Genomic DNA, 20,573 nt, shown 5'->3' on the forward strand with positions numbered 1-20,573 from the left:
TGTAAGTCCCTTGGAAAGAAGCGTTCCCAATAATAAGTTGCATGAAAAAAATTGGATTTGCTATTTTATGGTGACTGTTTTTCAATTCGTTGTCAGTCAAATCTCTGTCCGTCCGTTCTCATGCGGAAATTCATGCTGGGAGGTGCAGTTTTCGGGCTGGTTTTATGTTTGTCGGGCGGGGTTTTTTGTTTCTGTCCCAGCCCGTTATGGCTGCCTCGCTCCTTCACCGCCTAGTTTTTCCTTATTTTGAATCTTCTCTTTGTGACGGGTTGCTGTTGGAGAGCTCTTTTTGGCCCCTCGTGATGCAAAAAACGGTTAGTCGATGTACATGTTGGAGAGCTCTTCACCGCCTAGTCGATGTACATAAGTGACGGGTTGTCAACGTTGAGGATGTCAAGTTGGTGGCCAGAGAATATCCTTCCAGACAAATTGTGGTAGGACAGGTTCAAGGCCTCCAAAGATGTAAGACTTGATAAGCTCGATGGGATTTCACCGGAGAGGTTATTTTGGGAGAGGTCGAGAGATACCAATGACTGCACAACGCCAATCATGTATGGGATTTGTCCACTCAATTTTTTCGATGGAAAATTCAAATTATACAAGTGTTCCCCGTAGGAATTTCACCAGTCAAGAAGTTACTAAATAAATCAATGCTCACAAAATATACAAGTGTTCTACCATATACAAGTTGTTGTCCTTTTGTAACTACTGATAATATTTCTCTGAGGCGACTAGCCCCCATCTCGATCGATGCCTTGGAACAACTGTTAATTCCAATGCCTCCAATATGTCCATCAGTCATATACAGTAATCCCTTTGTGCTTTTGTCATAGATGTGAGGTTCGATAGATGCCAAGGTATTGCACGAGAGAAATTGTTGGATGAAAGATCCAAGTATTGAAGATACATAAGGCTTGCTATGTTGACTGGAATATTATCAGAAAAAATTGCAATGTGGTCCAAAGTACAAACATAATTTCCCTAGATCTCCTATCCATGTAGGCAAGATCCAAGAACTCCAAATCTGTGTTATTCTGCAAAAATGTTGGGAATGTTTTCCTGATACACTGTTGTTATCGGACAGAAGCAATTGTACCTTATGCATGTCAAAACATTGAAGAATTTCACCCGTCAAAGCAGTGTTCGACAAATCCAAATACAATAAGTGTTGCAATTTGCAAATAGATTTTGGAATGCACCCACCAATTCGATTTGAATAGATAAGCAACATACGGGAGTGTCAGAATTTCAAGATATTACTCCTAAAAATTTATTGTCGGAGATGTCGAACATGTTCACACTAGTAGAAAACAGGGCTTTGGTCCAGGGCGGGCCAGCCCATTAGTCCCGGTTCAGTCATGAACCGGGACCCATGGGGGCAACGGTCCCGGTTCGTGAGGCCAGGGGGCCGGCCGGGCCTCATGGGGCATTGGTCCCGGTTCGTCTGGACCCTTTGGTCCCGGTTTCAGACGCGAACCGAGACCAATGTGCCTCGCTCCTGGCCCACAACCATTGGTCCCGGTTCGTGGCTGGAACCGGGACCAAAGGGGGACCTTTGGTCCCGGTTCCAGCCACGAACCGGGACCAATGAGATGCCTATATATATATCCCCTCGCCCGCGAGCAGAGCACTCCACTGCTCTGTTTTTCTGGCCGGCGAGGGAAGAGCTTTGTGGTGCTCTAGCTCACCTCCTATGCACATGAGGTGTTCGATGAAATGCCCGAGTCATACTTAAGCTTTCTCCTCTCGAAGCTCCTTGTGCAAGCTCCATTTTCCTCGATATTTGTCTAGGTTTGGCGGTCCGTCCTGTCCTGTCCCCATCCTCACCGCCATCGATCACCCGCGCCAATCTCCTCGCCGGCACCACCGTGGTGAGCCTCTTGATCTTACCTTCTTTATAAAAGAAAAAAGTTCTTAAGTATGATTTAGATAGATACTTGTGTAATTTTCTTACTTTTATTATTGTTTGTTATTATATAGTGCGATGGTTTTGGTATCCGCCTCCGTCGGCCCTCGTCCTGTCTATGATTCAGATGTGGTATATATATTATGTTTTATAACTATTTGGTCCATTTATTGTTTATGACAATTATGCCGACCAACGCGACATAGATTTTTTCATCTAGGAGGTATGTGAACTGGAAATTCCAACCGACCTTATTGTCGAGAGGTTAAATTTAGTTGAAGAAGAAAATAATTACTTGAAGGAAAAATTTAAAAAATTGAGGAGGAGAAGATGATATTGGAGTTGCATGTTGTGGATGTCGTCGATGATCACAAGATCAAGATGGATGCATTGCGCTTGAAGATTAGAAAGATTAAAAAATATGACATTCATACCGAGGCTTGGTATCATTATGCCGTTGGATCAATTGTTACCTTGGTTGCGATTATGATCACATTTTTTGTTGCCTTGAAATGTTTTACATGTTTTCAATGTATGGTTTAATTAGATGCTCTGGAGAACTATGTATGTACTTTGGTTTTAATGTGATGATGAACTTCTATTAATTTGGTCACTTATCTATTCATGATGTTTTGTAATGGTTTTTGACGCACTTAATTATATATAATGCACGCAGATGAACCGGCAATGGATGCACGGTAACAGACGCACCTCCGAGTACATTGCGGGCGTGCATAATTTTCTCACAGTGGCTGAGGCAAACAAGCAGAATGGTTTTATGTGTTGTCCATGCCCTAGCTGTTGGAATACGAGGTCTTACTCTGACTCGAAAACCCTTCACACCCACCTGCTTTATAAGGGTTTCATGCCACACTATAATATTTAGACTAAGCACGGAGAAAGAGGGGTTATGATGGAAGACAACGAAGAAGAAGAGGATGATGACAACTATGTGCCCCCTGAATACGGTGATGCTGCAACGGGGGAAGCTGGAGATCAAGAGGAACCAGACGATGTGCCCGATGATGATCTTCGCCAGGTCATTGTTGATGCAAAGAGACAGTGCGAAAGTCAAAGGGAGAAGCTGAAGTTCGATCGCATGTTAGAGGATCACAAAAAAGGGTTGTACCCCAATTGCGAAGATGGCAACACAAAGCTCGGTACCGTACTGGAATTGCTGAAGTGGAAGGCAGAGAATGGTGTGCCTGACAAAGGATTTGAGAAGCTACTGAAAATATTGAGGAAGAAGCTTCCAAAGGATAATGAATTGCTCGACAGTACGTACGCAGCAAAGAAGGTTGTATGCCCTCTAGGATTGGAGGTGCAGAAGATACATGCATGCCCTAATGATTGCATCCTCTACCGCGGTGCGTACGAGGATTTGAACGCATGCCTGGTATGCGGTGCATTGCGGTATAAGATCAGACGAGATGACCGTGGTGATGTTGACGGCGAGCACCCCAGGAAGAGGGTTCCTGCCAAGGTGATGTGGTATGCTCCTATAATACCACGGTTGAAACGTCTGTTCAGAAACAAAGAGCATGCCAAGTTGATGCGATGGCACAGAGAGGACTGTAAGAAAGACGGGAAGTTGAGAGCACCCGCCGACGGGTCAAAGTGGAGAAAAATTGAGAGAAAGTACTGGGATGAGTTTGCAGGTGACGCAAGGAACGTATGGTTTGGTTTAAGCGCGGATGGCATTAATCCTTTTGGGGAGCAGAGTAGCAATCACAACACTTGGCCCGTGACTCTATGTATCTATAACCTTCCTCCTTGGTTGTGCATGAAGGGGAAGTTCATTATGATGCCAGTTCTCATCCAAGGCCCTAAGCAACCCGGCAATGACATTAATGTGTACCTAAGGCCATTAGTTGAAGAACTTTTACAGCTGTGGAATGGAAACGGTGTACGTGTGTGGGATGAGCACAAACAGGAGGAATTTGACCTGCATGCGTTGCTGTTTGTAACTGATGGCAGCTGGAACTACGTCGGTATTTCCCCGGAGAGGGAGGGGTGATGTAGGACAGCGACGGTAGGTATTTCCCTCAGTTAGGAAACCAAGGTATCGAACCAGTAGGAGAACCAAGCAACACAACGTAAGCAGCACCTTCACACAAACAACAACACCTCGCAACCCGACAAGTTAAAGGGGTTGTCAATCCCTTCCGGGGTACGACGCCTCAAGATAGGGAAACGGACGTGAGGTAAATTATAGTAGATCGATACATCGAACGCCAAATAAAATAAACAAAGATAAAACGCACCAAGGTGTTTTTGTATTTTTTGGTTTAATAGATCTGAATAAAAAGGCAAAGGAAAAGTAGATCGCAAGGCAAATATATGAAAAATAAGACCCGAGGGCCGTAGGTTTCACTTCTGGCTTCTCTAGAGAAAAATAGCAAATGGTGGGTAAACAAATTACTATTGGGCAATTGATAGAACTTCAAATAATTATAACGATATCCAGGCAATGATCATTACATAAGCATCACATCCATTATTAGTAGACGGACGCCTGCCTGCATCTACTACTATTACTCCACACATCGACCGCTATCCAGCATGCATCTAGTGTATTAAGTTCATGGAAAAACAGAGTAATGCAATAAGAACGATGACATGATGTAGACACGACCCGTTTATCTGTATGGCGGTAGATATAGATCTCGTCTTTTTATCCTTAGTAGCAATGATACATGCGTGTCGGTTCCCTTTCTGTCACTGGGATGGAGTACCTCAAGATCGAACCCACTACCGGGCACCTCTTCCCATTGCAAGATAAATAGATCAAGTTGGCCAAACAAAACCCAAATATCGGAGAAGAAATACGAGGCTATAAGAGATCATGCATATAAGAGATCAAACAAACACAAATAACTTTCATGGATATAAAAGATATGACTGATCATATACTCGAAGTTCATCAGATCCCAACAAACACACCGCAAAAAGAGTTACATCATATGGATCTCCAAGAGACCATTGTATTGAGAATTCAGCGAGAGAGAGAAAGCCATCTAGCTACTAACTACGGACCCGAAGGTCTACAAAGAACTACTCACGCATCATCGGAGAGGCACCAATGGAAGTGGTGAACCCCTCCGTGATGGTGTCTAGATTGGATCTGGCGGCTCTGGACTCTGCGGCGCCTGGATGAGTATTTCATCAACGCTTTTAGGGTTTCTGGAATATTGGGATATTTATAGACCAAAGAGGCGGTCCGGGGGGGGGGGGGGGGTACCCGAGGTGGGCACAACACACCAGGGTGTGCCAGGGCCTCCTGGCGCGCCCTGGTGGGTTGTCCCCTCCTTGGGACTCCCCCAGGTGCAACCAGGGCTCATTGCCTTTCTTCTGGCCCATAAAAATCATCGTGGAGTTTCGTGAAATTTGGACTCCATTTGATATTGATTTTCTGCGATGTAAAAACATGGAAAAAACAGCAACTGCCACTTGGCACTATGTCAATAGGTTAGTACCAAAAAATAATATAAAATGACTATAAAATGATTATAAAACATCCAAGATTGATAATAAAACAGCATGGAACAATCAAAAATTATAGATACGTTGGAGACGTATCAGCATCCCCAAGCTTAACTCCTGCTCGTCCTCGAGTAGGTAAGTGATAAAAACAGAATTTTTGATGTGGAGTGTTGTTCATCAAGTGATATCATATTATTTTCTTTATTGCATGGACATTTGGACTTTTATATGATTCAAAGAAATAGTCTAGTTTTGACATAATAATTTAGATACTCAAGCATATTAACAAGCAACCATGTCTTTCAAAATATCAATGCTAAAACAAGCTATCCCTAGCCCATCATGCTCAAACATTGATCCATTCATGAAACACTGTGACGCCCCCGATTCAATCGTACACTAATCATGCACGCAAACGTGTACGATCATGATCAGGGACTCACGGGAAGATATCACAACACAACTCTAAAACATAAATAAGTCATACAAGCATCATAATACAAGTCAGGGGCCTCGAGGGCTCGAATACAAGTGCTCGATCATAGACGAGTCAGCGGAAGCAACAATATCTGAGTACAGACATAAGTTAAACAAGTTTGCCTTAAGAAGGCTAGCACAAACTGGGATACAGATCGAAAGAGGCGCATGCCTCCTGCCTGGGATCCTCCTAAACTACTCCTGGTCGGCGGCGGCCTGAACATAGAAGTAGGCACCCTCGGTGTAGTAGGGGTCGTCGTCGACGGTGGCGTCAAGCTCCTGGGCTCCAGCATCTGGTTACGACAACCAGGTAGAATGGAAAGGGGAAAAGAGGGAGAAAAGCAACCGTGAGTACTCATCCAAAGTACTCGCAAGCAAGGAGCTACACTACATATGACGGGGTATATGTGTAAAGGGCCATATCGGTGGACTGAACTGCAGAATGCCAGATAAGAGGGGGATAGCTAATCCTGTCGAAGACTACGCTTCTGGCCACCTCCATCTTGCAGCATGTAGGAGAGAGTAGATGGTAAGTTCACCAAGTAGCATCGCATAGCATAATCCTACCCGGCGATCCCCTCCTCGTCGCCCTGTTAGAGAGCGATCACCGGGTTGTATCTGGCACTTGGAAGGGTGTGCTTTATTAAGTATCCGGTTCTAGTTGTCATAAGGTCAAGGTACAACTCCGGGTCATCCTTTTACCGAGGGACATGGCTATTCGAATAGATAAACTTCCCTGCAGGGGTGCACCACATAACCCAACACGCTCGATCCCATTTGGCTGGACACACTTTTCTGGGTCATGCCCGGCCGCGGAAGATCAACACGTCGCAGCCCTACCTAGGCACAACAGAGAGGTCAGCACGCCGGTCTAAATCCTATGCGCGCAGGGGTCTTGACCCATCGCCCATTGCACACCTGCATGTTGCGTACGCGGCCGGAGAGCAGACCTAGCCACCTCCATTACAAAGGAAGTCACGTTACGCGGTCCAACCCGGCGCGCGCCGCTCAGTCGCTGACGTCACGAAGGCTTCGGCTGATACCACGACGTCGAGTGCCCATATCTTTCCCACGTAGTTGGTTAGTGCGTATAGACCAAATGGCCAGACTCAGATCAAATACCAAGATCTCGTTAAGCGTGTTAATTGATGTAACCGCGGACACCGACCAGGGCCAGGCCCACCTCTCACCTAGGCGGTCTCAACCTTCCCTGTCGCTCCGCCACAAAGATCCACCCAGAGGGCCGTCGGGACAAAGGTCCTTTCAGCCCCCAATCCGTGAATCACTCGCGGGTGCTCCACGAGCCGACCCGACTGTAGTCACCACATGTATCATGTATAAAGTATATAGTATATACCCGTGATCACCTCCCAAGTGAGTACGGCCCGATAGTATAGCACAGCAGACGGACAAGAATGTAGGGCCACAGATGGAAAACTAGCATCCTATACTAAGCATGTAGGATTGCAGGTAAAGGTAACAACAGTAGTAGTAAGGACAGGCTATGCATCAGGATAGGATTAACGGAAAGCAGTAACATGCTATACTACTCTAATGCAAGCAGTATAGAGAAGAATAGGCGATATCTGGTTATCAAGGGGGGGGGCTTGCCTGGTTGCTCTGGCAAGAAGGAGGGGTCGTCAAGAGCGTAGTCGAACTGGGGGTCGCCGGCAGTCTCGGGGTCTACCGGAAAGAAGTAACGGAGGGGGAACACAATAAATAATAGAGCAATCAAAGCAACACAAAGCATAACATGGCAATACGCAGTGCTAGGGGTGACCTAACGCAATAGTAGGCGATACTAGTGAAGGAGGGAAACATCTGGGAAAGTATTCCCGGTGTTTCGCGTTTTCGGACAGATGAATCGGAGGGGGAAAGTTGAGAGTTCAATAGGTTAGGGATGTGTGGCGGACGAACGGGCTGAGCATTCAGATTCGTCTCGTCGTTCTGAGCACCTTTCATGTACAAAGTTTTTCCATCCGAGCTACGGTTTATTCTATATTGATTTTAAAAGATTTAAATCATTTTAGCATTTATTTAATTATTTTAATTCAAAATTGGATTTATGACATCAGCATGATGTCATGCTGACGTCAGCAGTCAACAGGGGTTGACTGGTCAACCTGACTAGTGGGTCCCACTAGTCAGTGACACATTTTAGTTAACCAATTTTAATTAACCTAATCAGGATTTAATTAGGGGGTGGGCCCCACTGTCATTGACTGATTAATTAATTAACTAACATTTTAATTAATTGATTAGTTTAATTAATCAAAATTAATTAATTAATTTATTATTATTATTATTTTAATGTTCTCGGCATGGGGCCCAACTGTCATAGGCCCTAATTAACTTAGGTAGGGCCCGCTGGCGGTGGCACAGCCAGGCAAGGCAGAGGCCTTGGTCGGGCATGCGTGCACGCACAGGGGGGGGCGTCGACGGCCAACCAGGACGGCAGCGGCTCGCCGCACCGGAGCTACAGGCGGCGGCCTGCGTCGCCGAGGCCACCGGAGGCTAGCCCGAGCCTGCGGGAATCCAGGGGAAGGAGAGGGAGCCCGCGGGGTTGGCTGGGGGGCTCAGGGTAAAGCTTAGCGGGCGGGCGGCTGCGGCTATGCGGACACGGCGAGGCAGCAACGACGGAGGCGGGTGGCGCGGCAGCGTCGAACGGCGGCAACATCAGTAGAGGTAGGACGCCGCGGCCGGAGCGGGGCGGGAGCCAGCCAGGCGCGGACAGAGGCGCTGGCGATGGCGAGTGAGCGGCGAGGCGCGCGGGTCGGCAGCGGGAGCAACGGGGTGCGGCCGCAGGTGGGCTAGGCGGTTGCGAGCGCGTGGCCCAGTGAGGCCGCAGGAGCGGGCGCCGGCCGGAGCACAACCGCGGACGCGGTGACCGCAGGCGCGAGCGGTGCAGGTGCGCGGTGAGTAGGGGGAAGAGAGGTGGGGCTCACTGGGGCCGTAGGGCAATGGTAGCGATGCTTGAGGTGGGGGTCGGGGACAATGCGCGTAGGGGAGGCAGTCCGGCGGAGAAGGATCGGCGAGGTGGCCCCGGCGTCGAGCGGCGTTCCGAGCGGCGGTGGACGGCGATGGGCATCGGGATCGATGGCGTGATGGCGTCGGGGACGCGCCCCGATCTGAATCGGGGGCGGGGGTAGAGGCGAGGGGAGGAATCGTGGGGAGGGGGAGTGGGCTAGTGGGGTTTCGCCCCGATCCAGATTGGATCGAGAGGGGGAGAGGGAGTGGCGGCGTGGAGGGGGAAAGTGGGGTGCGGTAGTTAGGGTTTCAGGCGAGAGGGGATAAGGTGAGTGTGTGGGGCGGTTGGGCCTTTGCCTAGTTGAGCTGGCAACTAGGCCACGGTTGGCCCAGTGGTTTGTGTTTTTTTCTTTTGCTTTATTTTATTTCTTTTCTTTTAGTTATTTTCTTTTCTATTTTAAATCACTTTAAAATATTTAGGCAATTTCTAGAAATGAGTTTTCTCCACAATAATTACCTAGGCATTTAACTGCACACTCCGAACATTTTTATTTTAACTTTTGAAAACTGTTATTTTTGACATAAATTTGAATTTGAATTTTGAAACGGTTTCGAATCATCGCGAGGTTAACAACAGTAACCGTGGTGACATGGCATCATTAGCGTGGGATTACTGTAGCTTAATTATCCGGGCGTCACAAACACACTCGAATATTAACTACACCCAATACTTGAGCACGATCATATTGCCTCCTAGTTGGTGCTTTTGTAAGAGAAGATGGAGACTCAAATTTCAAAAATAAAAATTGCATAAAGTAAAAGAAAGGCCCTTCGCAGAGGGAAGTAGGGATTTGTAGAGGTGCCAGAGCTCAAACGAAAAATTAGAGATAAAAACATTTTTGGAGGTGTATCCATCCCACCAACGAAAACGACTTAGAGTTCCGAACACTTTCCATGCTAGATATGGCATAGGCGGTTACCAAACATAAAATAAAGTTTATTCCTTTTTCCACCATACTTTCACTTTCCATGGCTAACAGTATCCACGGGTGCCCTCCATACCAACACTTTCCAAGGAATTTATTATTTGACAACATAAACTAAATACTTTTTGCATTTCGGGACTGGGCATCCCTAAAACCTTTCCCTTACTCTCGTGCAATGACAGGTGAATAAACACTCATCGTGAGAATAACACATCTAGCATAGAAAATATTAGCCACCCATTACCGTTCCGCGAGCGAAACAAACACACAAAAGAGAAGTTTATTTTGAAAATTAGAGATGGCACATGCAAATTTGCTTAGAACGGCAAAAGAATACCGCATATAGGTAGATATAGTGGACTCATGTGGCAAAACTGGTTTAAAGGATTTTGGACGCACAAGTAAAGGTCATACTTGGTGCAAAATTAAGGCTAGCAAAAAGATTGAGAAGCGACCAACCAAGAAACGAATAATCTCATAAGCAAGCATTAAGCATAATTAACACCGAATAATGCACCACAAGTAGGATATAATTTTCATTGCATGATTATTGACTTTCATGCATGCATAGGGAATCACAAACCTTAACACCAATATTCTTACTAGAGGACAATTACTCATCAACATAACTCACATATCACATCATCATATCTCAAAACTATTACTAAGAATCAAGTTTATTTGGTCCAATGATCTTCACGACATTTTTTCTTTATCCTTCTTGGATATCTATCACTTTGGCACTAATTTTCATGTTGCTTTTCATAAGCTCAAACAAATATAAGTGAAGATCATGAGCATAACAAATTTTCTTTCTCTGAAAATAATTTAAGTGAAGCAAGAGAGAATTTCTTGAAAATTTTACTAACTCTCAAATATATCTAAGTGAAGCAAGAGAGCATTTCTTCAAAAATACTAAGCACACCGTGCTCAAAAATATATAAGTGAAGCATAGAGCAAGTCCTAGCTCATAAAAGATTTAAGTAAAGCATAGAGAGCAATTCTAACAAGTCATGACATAATTTTGGCTCTCTCAAATAGGTGTGTCCAGCAAGGATTGATGACTTAAAACACAAAATAGAACAAGCAAAGACACATATCATACAAGACGTTCCAAGCAAAACACATATCCTGTGACGAAAAAAAATATAGCCTCGAGTAAAATATCGATAGTTGTTGGAAGAAAGCGTGGATGCCACTCGGGGGCATCCCCAAGCTTAGTTGATTGCTCATTCTTGGATAATAGCTTGGGATTCTAGGGAATCCCCAAGCTTAGGCTCTTACATCCTTCCTTCATCCATCGTAAGATAACCCAAAACTTGAAAACTTCAATCCCACAAAACACTACAAAACCTTCGTGAGATCCATTAGTGTAAGAAAGCAAACCACTACTATAAGTGTTGTGTCAAACCAATTCATATTTTGTTTTTGTATTATATCTACTGTATTCTAACTTTTCTATGGAAAAAACTCATCAAAGAAAACCATAGAGCCATCAAAATAAGCACACAACACAAAGAACACAGAATATGTCAAAACAGAACAGTCTGTAGTAATCCGGAACTTTCGAATACTAATGGAACTTCAACTATTCTAGCAAATTAGGAAGACCAGGGTAATTTGTATATTAATCTTCTGCAAAATGAATCAGGGAAAAAATCTTTTCTGCGATTTATGAAAATTATTTTTGTGAGCGCAAAGTTTCTATCTTTTTCTGCAAGATTAAACAACTATCACACAAGAAGATCCTAAAGGCTTTACTTGGCACAAACACTAATTAAAACATAAAAACACAATCATAATAGTAGCATAATTGTGTTAACACACAAGAATAGAAAGCAAAAAGCAAAAATAAATTTTATTCATTGGGTTGCCTCCCAACAAGCGCTATAGTTTTACGCCCTTAGCTCGGCGTAAGGCAAGGATCTAAGTTTTGTCATCTTTGGTGCTAGATCCATAAGATGCCCTCATGATTGATTCATATGGTGGCTTAATTCTTGTTCTAGGAAAGTGTTCCATACCCTTCCTCAAAGGAAATTGGAACTTAATATTGCCTTCTTTCATATCAATCACGGCACCGATAGTGCGTAAAAACAGTCTACCAAGAATAATTGGACAAGAGGGATTGCAATCAATATCAAGAACAATGAAATCTATGGGCACATAATTCCTATTATCAAGAATAAGAACATCATTAATTCTTCCCCTAGGCTTTTTAATTGTAGAATCCGCCAAGTGCAAATTTAAAGAACACGATTCAATATCGGTAAGACCAAGCACATCACATAAAGATTTCAGAACTGTAGAAACACTAGCACCCAAGTCACATAAAACAAAACACTCATAATTTTTTATCTTGACTTTGATAGTAGGTTCCCACTCATCATGCAATTTTCTAGGAATTGATAATTCTAATTCCAATTTTTCTTCCAAAGCTTTCATCATAGCATCAACAATATGTTTAGTAAAAGCTTTATTTTGTTCATAAGCATGGGGTGAATTTATCATGGATTGCAACAAATAAATACAATCAATCAAAGAGCAACTATCATAATTAAAGTCTTTGTAATCCAAAAGAGTGGTCACATCACTAGTTAAAGTTTTGACCTCTTCAAACCCACTTTTATCAATTTTCTCAACAAGATTTTCACCCTCCAAAATATTGGGACGCATTCTACCTAAAGTTGACTCTTCTCCAGTCCCTTTTTCATCATTCTTAACTTTACTAAACAAGGAATCAATAGAAGAAACAACAATCATTTTAAGATCTTCATCATTTTCGCAAGAATAATCACTAGAAAAAGCTTTTTCTAAAAATTCCCTTTTAGCTCTAAGCATAGCAGTTATTTTCTTACTTTCATCCATAGAAACATAAATAGCTTTAATTGATTCATCTACTTTAGGCACAAAAAATTTCATCTTGAGATTTTCCACATCATGAGCAATTCTATCAACACTTCTAGACAAATCATCAATCATATTCAACTTTTCTTCTATGGAAGTGTTGAAAACTTTTTGTGTGTTGATAAATACTTTAATATTATTCTCAATATCAGAGGTGTTCCTATTATTATTATAAGATTGATTTCCATAGGAATTACCATAATTATTAGAGGAATTACAAGGAAAAGGCGTAGGATTAAAATTTCCTCTATAAGCATTGTTGTTGAAATTATTTCTAGAGATAAAATTCACATCAATGGCATCACTATTTTGCTCAATCAAAGTAGACAAAGGCATATCATTAAAATCAATAGGAGCACTTTTACTAGCAACCAATTTCATAAGAGCATCAACTTTATCACTCAAAGAAGAAATTTCTTCAACCGAATTAACCTTTTTACTAGTAGGAGCTCTTTCGGCATGCCATTGTGAATAATTTTCCATGATATTATCAAGCAATTTGGTGGCTTCACCCAAAGTAATTTCCATAAAAGTACCACCCGCGGCGGAATCTAAAAGATTACGAGAAACAAAATTCAACCCCGCATAAAAAATTTGTATGATCATCCAAAGATTTAACCCATGAGTTGGGCAATTCCTTAGCATCATTTTCATCCTTTCCCAAGATTGCGCAACATGCTCATGTTCAAGTTGATTTAAATTCATGATCTGGGTTCTAAGGGAAATAATTTTTGCGGGAGGAAAATAGTTAGTGATAAAAGCATCTTTGCACTTATTCCAAGAATCGATACTATTGCGAGGCAAAGAGGAGAACCAAAGTTTTGCAGAATCACGCAAAGAGAACGGAAATAATTTCATCTTGACCACATCATTGTCCACATCTTTTTTCTTTTGCATATCGCATAATTCCAGGAAGGTATTAAGATGGGACGCGGCATCCTCATTAGGAGTGCCGGAAAATTGGTCTTTCATAACCAGATTCAGCAAAGCAGTATTAATATCACAAGTCTCCGCACTTGTGGCGGGAGGAGCAAGCGGAGTGCCAATAAAATCATTGTTGTTGGTATTTGAGAAATCACATAACCTCGTGTTCTCTCGAGTCGTGATGACCACACAACAAGATTGCACTAAAAAAAAGATCCGGCAAGAAAACAGCGAACGGAAAAGGAGGGGTGAATAAAACGGCAAAATTTGTGAAGTGGGGGAGACGAAAACGAGAGGCAAATGGCAAACAATGTAAATTGCAAGGAGATGAGATTTTTGATTAGGAACCTGGTTATGTTGAAGATCCTCCCCGGTAACGTCGCCAGAAATTCTCCTTGATGGCAGCTGGAACTACGTCGGTATTTCCCTGGAGAGGGAGGGATGATGTAGCACAGCGACGGTAGGTATTTCCCTCAGTTGTGAAACCAAGGTATTGAACCAGTAGGAGAACCAAGCAACACAACGTAAGCAGCACCTGCACACAAACAACAACACCTCGCAACCCAACGAGTTAAAGGGGTTGTCAATCCTTCCGGGGTACGGTGCCTCAAGATAGGCAAACGGACGTGAGGTAAATTGTAGTAGATTGATAAATCGAACGCCAAAAAAAAGATAGAATGCAGCAAGGTATTTTTGTATTTTTTGATTTTAATAGATCTGAATAAAAATGCAAAGGAAAAGTAGACCGCAAGGCAAATATATTAGAAATAAGACCCGGGGGCCGTAGGTTTCACTAGTGGCTTCTCTCGAGAAAAATAGCAAACGGTGGGTAAACTAATTACTGTTGGGCAATTGATAGAACTTCAAATAATTATGACGATATCCAGGCAATGATCATTACATAGGCATCACGTCCAAGATTAGTAGACCGACTCCTGCCTGCATCTACTACTATTACTCCACACATCGACCGCTATCCAGCATGCATCTAGTGTATTAAGTTCATGGAAAACGGAGTAATGCAATAAGAACGATGACATGATGTAGACAAGATCTGTTTATCTATATGGCGGTAGATATAGATCTCGTCTTTTTATCCTTAGTAGCAATGATACATACGTGTCGGTTCCCTTTCTGTCACTGGGATCGAGCACCGCAAGATCGAACCCACTACCGGGCACGTCTTCCCATTGAAAGATAAATAGATCAAGTTGGCCAAACAAAACCCAAATATCGGAGAAGAAATACGAGGCAATAAGAGATCATGCATATAAGAGATCAAAGAAACTCAAATAAGTTTCATGGATATAAAAAGATATGACTGATCATAAACTCGAAGTTCATCAGATCCCAATAAACACACCGCAAAGAGAGTTACATCATATGGATCTCCAAGAGACCATTGTATTAAGAATTTAGCGAGAGAGAGAAATTCATCTAGCTACTAACTACGGACCCGAAGATCTACAAAGAACTACTCACGCATCATCGGAGAGGCACCAATGGAAGTGGTGAACCCCTCCGTGATGGTGTCTAGATTGGATCTGGTGGTTCTGGACTCTGCGGCGGCTGGATGAATATTTCGTCGATGCTTTTAGGGTTTCTGGAATATTGGGGTATTTATAGAGCTAAGAGGCAGTCTGAGGGGGTACCCGAGGTGGGCACAACCCACCAGGGCACGCCAGGGCCTCCTGGCGCGCCCTGGTGGGTTGTCCCCTCCTCGGGACTCCCCCCAGGTGCAACCAGGGCCCATTGCATTTCTTCTGGCCCTTAAAAAATCATCATGGAGTGTCGTGGCATTTGGACTCCGTTTGATATTGATTTTCTATGATGTAAAAAACATGGAAAAAAACGGCAACTCGCACTTGGCACTATGTCAATAGGTTAGTACCAAAAAATGATATAAAATGACTACAAAATTATTATAAAACAACCAAGATTGATAATAAAACAACATGAAACAATAAAAAATTATAGATACGTTGGAGACGTATCAGTAAGCATCAATGATTGGCCTGCTCTCAGTAACCTTTCAGGATAGACAAACAAGGGATACCACACACACACGCACTATTTAGATGACACCGAAAGTATATACCTGGACAAATGCAGGAAGAATGTGTACCTGGGGCATCGTCAATTTCTTCCGACCAACCATCAATGTCGAAAGAAAGGCAAGCATTTCAAAGGCGAGGCAGATCACCGGAAGAAGCCCGCCATCCGTACCGGTGATCACGTACTTGCTATGGTCAATGATTTACAAGTAATCTTTGGAAAGGGTCCCGGCGGACTATCTATTCCGAATGACGCTGAGGGACGTGCACGCATGTGGAAGAAGAAATCTATATTTTTGGGACCTACCCTACTAGAAAGACCTGCCAGCTATGCTCTTACCAAAGAAGAGAAGGAAATCTTGTTTAAATACCTGCTCAGTATGAAGGTCCCATCTGGCTTCTCGTCGAATATAAAGGGAATAATAAATATGGCAGAGAAAAAGTTCCATAACCTAAAGTCTCATGACTGCCACGTGATTATGACACAACTGCTTTTGGTTGCATTGAGGGGGCTTCTACCGGAAAATGTTCGATTAGCCATTGTGAAGCTATGTGCATTCCTCAATGCAATCTTTCAGAAGGTGATCGATCCAGAAATCCTACCAAGGTTAAAGAGTGATGTGGCGCAGTGTCTTGTCAGTTTCGAGCTGGTGTTCCCACCATCCTTCTTCAATATCATGACGCACGTCCTAGTTCATCTAGTCGACGAGATTGTCGTCCTGGGCCATGTATTTCTACACAATATGTTCCCCTTTGAGAGGTTCATGGGAGTCCTAAAGAAATATGTCCGTAACCGCGCTAGGCCAGAAGGAAGCATCTCCATGGGCCATTAAACAGAGGATGTCATTGGGTTTTGTGTTGACTTCATTCCTGACCTTAAGAAGATTGGTCTCCCTCAATCGCGGTATGAGGGTAGACTGGCTGGAAAAGGCACGCTAGGAGGGGACTCAATAATATGTAGGGACGGGCATTCTTGCTCTCAAGCACACTACACAGTGTTGGGGAACGCAGTAATTTCAAAAAAAAATCCTACGATCACGCAAGATCTATGTGATGCATAGCAACGAGCGGGAGAGTGTTGTCCACGTACCCTCGTAGACCGTAAGCGGAAGCGTCTAGTGACGCAGTTGATGTAGTCAAACGTCTTCGCGATCCAACTGATCAAGTACCGAAAGCACGGCACCTCCGCGATCTGCACACGTTCAGCTCGGTGACGTCCCTTGAACTCTAGATCCAGCTGAGGCCGACGGAGATTTCCGTCAGCACGACAGCTTGTTGATGGTGTTGATGAAGTTACCGACGCAGGGCTTCGCCTAAGCACTACAACGATATGACCGAGGTAGAATTCTGTGGAGGGGGGCACCGCACACGGCTAAAACAATTGTCAACTAGTGTGTTCTAGGGTGCCCCCTCCCCACGTATATAAAGGAGGGAGGGGAGGCCGGCCGGCCCTCCTTGGCGCGCCCCCAAGAGGGATATCCCACTAGGACTCCAAGTCGTAGTAGGTTTCCACCTAAAGGGAGAGATGGGGAAGGAAGGCGAGGGAGAGGGGGAAGGAAAGGGGGCGCCCCCCTTCCTAGTCCAATTCGGACTCAAGAGGGTGGGGGCGCGTGGCCTGCCCTGGCCTCCCCTCTCTCTCTCCACTAAGGCCCATCGAGGCCCATTAGTTCCCCCGGGGGTTCCGATAACCCTCCAGCACTCCGGTTTTATCCGAAACTTCTCCGAAACACTTCCGGTGTCCGAATATAGCTGTCCAATATATCAATCTTTATGTCTTGACCATTTCGAGACTCCTCGTCATGTCTGTGATCACATCCGGGACTCTGAACTACCTTCGGGACATGAAAACACATAAACTCATAATACCGATCGTCATCGAACTTTAAGCGTGCGGACCCTACGGGTTCGAGAACTATGTAGACATGACCGAGACATGTCTCCGGTCAATAACCAATAGCGGAACCTAGATGCTCATATTGGTTCCTACATATTCTACGAAGATCTTTATCGGTCAAACCGCATAACAACATACGTTGTTCCCTTTGTCATTGGTATGTTACTTGCCCGAGATTCGACCGTTGTTATCTCAATACCTAGTTCAATCTCATTACAGGAAAGTCTCTTTACTCGTTCTGTAATGCATCATTCCGTAATTTAACGTATTAGTCACATTGCTTGCAAGGCTTATAGTGATGTGCATTACCGAGAGGGCCCAGAGATACCTCTTCGACAATTGGAGTGACAAATCCTAATCTCGATCTATGCCAACTCAACAAACACCATCGGAGACACCTGTAGAGCATCTTTATAATCACCTAGTTACGTTGTGACGTTTCATAGCACACAAAGTGTTCCTCCGGTATTCGGGAGTTGCATAATCTCATAGTCATAGGAACATGTATAAGTCATGAAGAAAGCAATAGCAACAAACTAAACGATCATCGTGCTAAGCTAACGGATGGGTCAAGTCAATCACATCATTCTCTAATGGTGTGATCCCACTCATCAAATGACAACTCATGTCTATGGCTAGGGAACTTAACTATCTTTGATTAACGAGCTAGTCAAGTAGAGGCATACTAGTGACACTCTGTTTCTCTATGTATTCACACATGTACTAAGTTTTCGGTTAATACAATTCTAGCATGAATAATAAACATTTATCATGATATAAGGAAATATAAATAACAACTTTATTATTGCCTCTAGGGCATATTTCCTTCAGTCTCCCACTTGCACTAGAGTCAATAATCTAGATTACACAGTAATGATTCTAACACCCATGGAGTCTTGGTGCTGATCATGTTTTGCTCGTGAGAGAGGTTTAGTCAACGGGTCTGCAATATTCAGATCCGTATGTATCTTGCAAATCTCTATGTCTCCCTCCTTGACTTGATCGCGGATGGAATTAAAGCATCTCTTGATGTGCTTGGTTCTCTTGTGAAATCTGGATTCCTTGGCCAAGGCAATTGCACCAGTATTGTCACAAAAGATTTTCATTGGACCCGATGCACTAGGTATGACACCTAGATCGGATATGAACTCCTTCGTCCAGACTCCTTCATTTCCTGCTTCTGAAGCAGCTATGTACTCCGCTTCACACGTAGCTCCCGCCACGACGCTTTGCTTAGAACTGCACCAACTTACAGCTCCACCGTTCAATATAAATACATATCCGGTTTGTGACTTAGAGTCATCCGGATCAGTGTCAAAGCTTGCATCGACGTAACCATTTACGACAAGCTCTTTGTCACCTCCATAAACGAGAAACATATCCTTAGTCCTTTTCAGGTATTTCAGGATATTCTTGACCGCTGTCCAGTGATCCACTCCTGGATTACTTTGGTACCTCCCTGCTAAACTAATAGCAAGGCACACATCAGGTCTGGTACACGGCATTGCATACATGATAGAGCCTATGGCTGAAGCATAGGGAACAACTTGCATTTTCTCTCTATCTTCTGCAGTGGTCGGGCATTGAGTATGACTCAACTTCACACCTTGTAATGCAGGCAAGAACCCTTTCTTTGCTTGATCCATTTTGAACTTCTTCAAAACTTTATCAAGGTATGTGCTTTGTGAAAGTCCAATTAGGCGTCTTGATCTATCTCTATAGATCTTGATGCCCAATATATAAGTAGCTTCACCGAGGTCTTTCATTGAAAAATTCTTATTCAAGTATCCTTTTATGCTATCCAGAAATTTTGTATCATTTCCAATCAACAATATTTCATATACATATAATATTAGAAATGCTACAGAGCTCCCACTCCTTTCTTGTAAATACAGGCTTCTCCAAAAGTCTGTATAAAACTGATCACACTATCAAAACATTTATTCCAACTCCGAGATGCTTGCACCAGTCCATAAATGGATCGCTGGAGCTTGCACACTTTGTTAGCATCCTTCGGATTGATAAAACCTTCGGGTTGCATCATATACAACTCTTCTTCCAGAAATCCATTCAGGAATGCAGTCTTTACATCCATTTGCCAAATTTCGTAATCATAAAATGCAGCAATTGCTAACATGATTTGGACGGACCTAAGCATCGCTACGGATGAGAAAGTCTCATCATAGTCAACTCCTTGAACTTGTCGAAAACCTTTCGCGACAAGTCGAGCTTTGTAGACAGTAACATTACCGTCAGCGTCAGTCTTCTTCTTGAAGATCCATTTATTCTCTATGGTTTGCCGATCATCGGGCAAGTCAACCAAAGTCCACACTTTGTTCTCATACATGGATCCCATCTCAGATTTCATGGCCTCAAGCCATTTCGCGAAATCTAGGCTCATCATCACTTCCTCATAGTTCGTAGGTCCGTCATGGTCAAGTAACATGACCTCTAGAATAGGATTACCATACCACTCTGGTGCAGATCTTACTCTGGTTGACCTACGAGGTTCAGTAGTAACTTGATCTGAAGTTACATGATCATCATCATTAGCTTCCTCACTAATTGGTGTAGGAATCACAGGAACTGATTTCTGTGATGAACTACTTTCCAACAAGGGAGCAGGTATAGTTACTTCATCAAGTTCTACTTTCCTCCCACTCACTTCTTTCGAGAGAAACTCCTTCTCTAGAAAGGATCCATTCTGAGCAACAAATGTCTTGCCTTCGGATCTGTGATAGAAGGTGTACCCAACAGTCTCCTTTGGGTATCCTATGAAGACACATTTCTCCAATTTGGGTTCGAGCTTATCAGGTTGAAATGTTTTCACATAAGCATCGCAGCCCCAAACTTTAAGAAACGACAACTTGGGTTTCTTGCCAAACCACAGTTCATAAGGCGTCGTCTCAACGGATTTAGATGGTGCCCTATTTAGCATGAATGCAACCGTCTCTAAAGCATAACCCCAAAATGATAGC

The 20,573-nt window shown here is 43.6% G+C and overlaps 1 pseudogene; it reads right to left on the reverse strand.

Moving 5' to 3' along the window:
• Positions 1-350: 350 nt before the first annotated feature.
• The window catches only part of LOC123120163 (LRR receptor-like serine/threonine-protein kinase GSO1), a 66,487-nt pseudogene continuing 46,264 nt past the window's right edge, over positions 351-20,573 (reverse strand).

Source organism: Triticum aestivum, chromosome 5D (genome assembly GCF_018294505.1).
Source record: "Triticum aestivum cultivar Chinese Spring chromosome 5D, IWGSC CS RefSeq v2.1, whole genome shotgun sequence".
NCBI lineage: Eukaryota > Viridiplantae > Streptophyta > Magnoliopsida > Poales > Poaceae > Triticum > Triticum aestivum.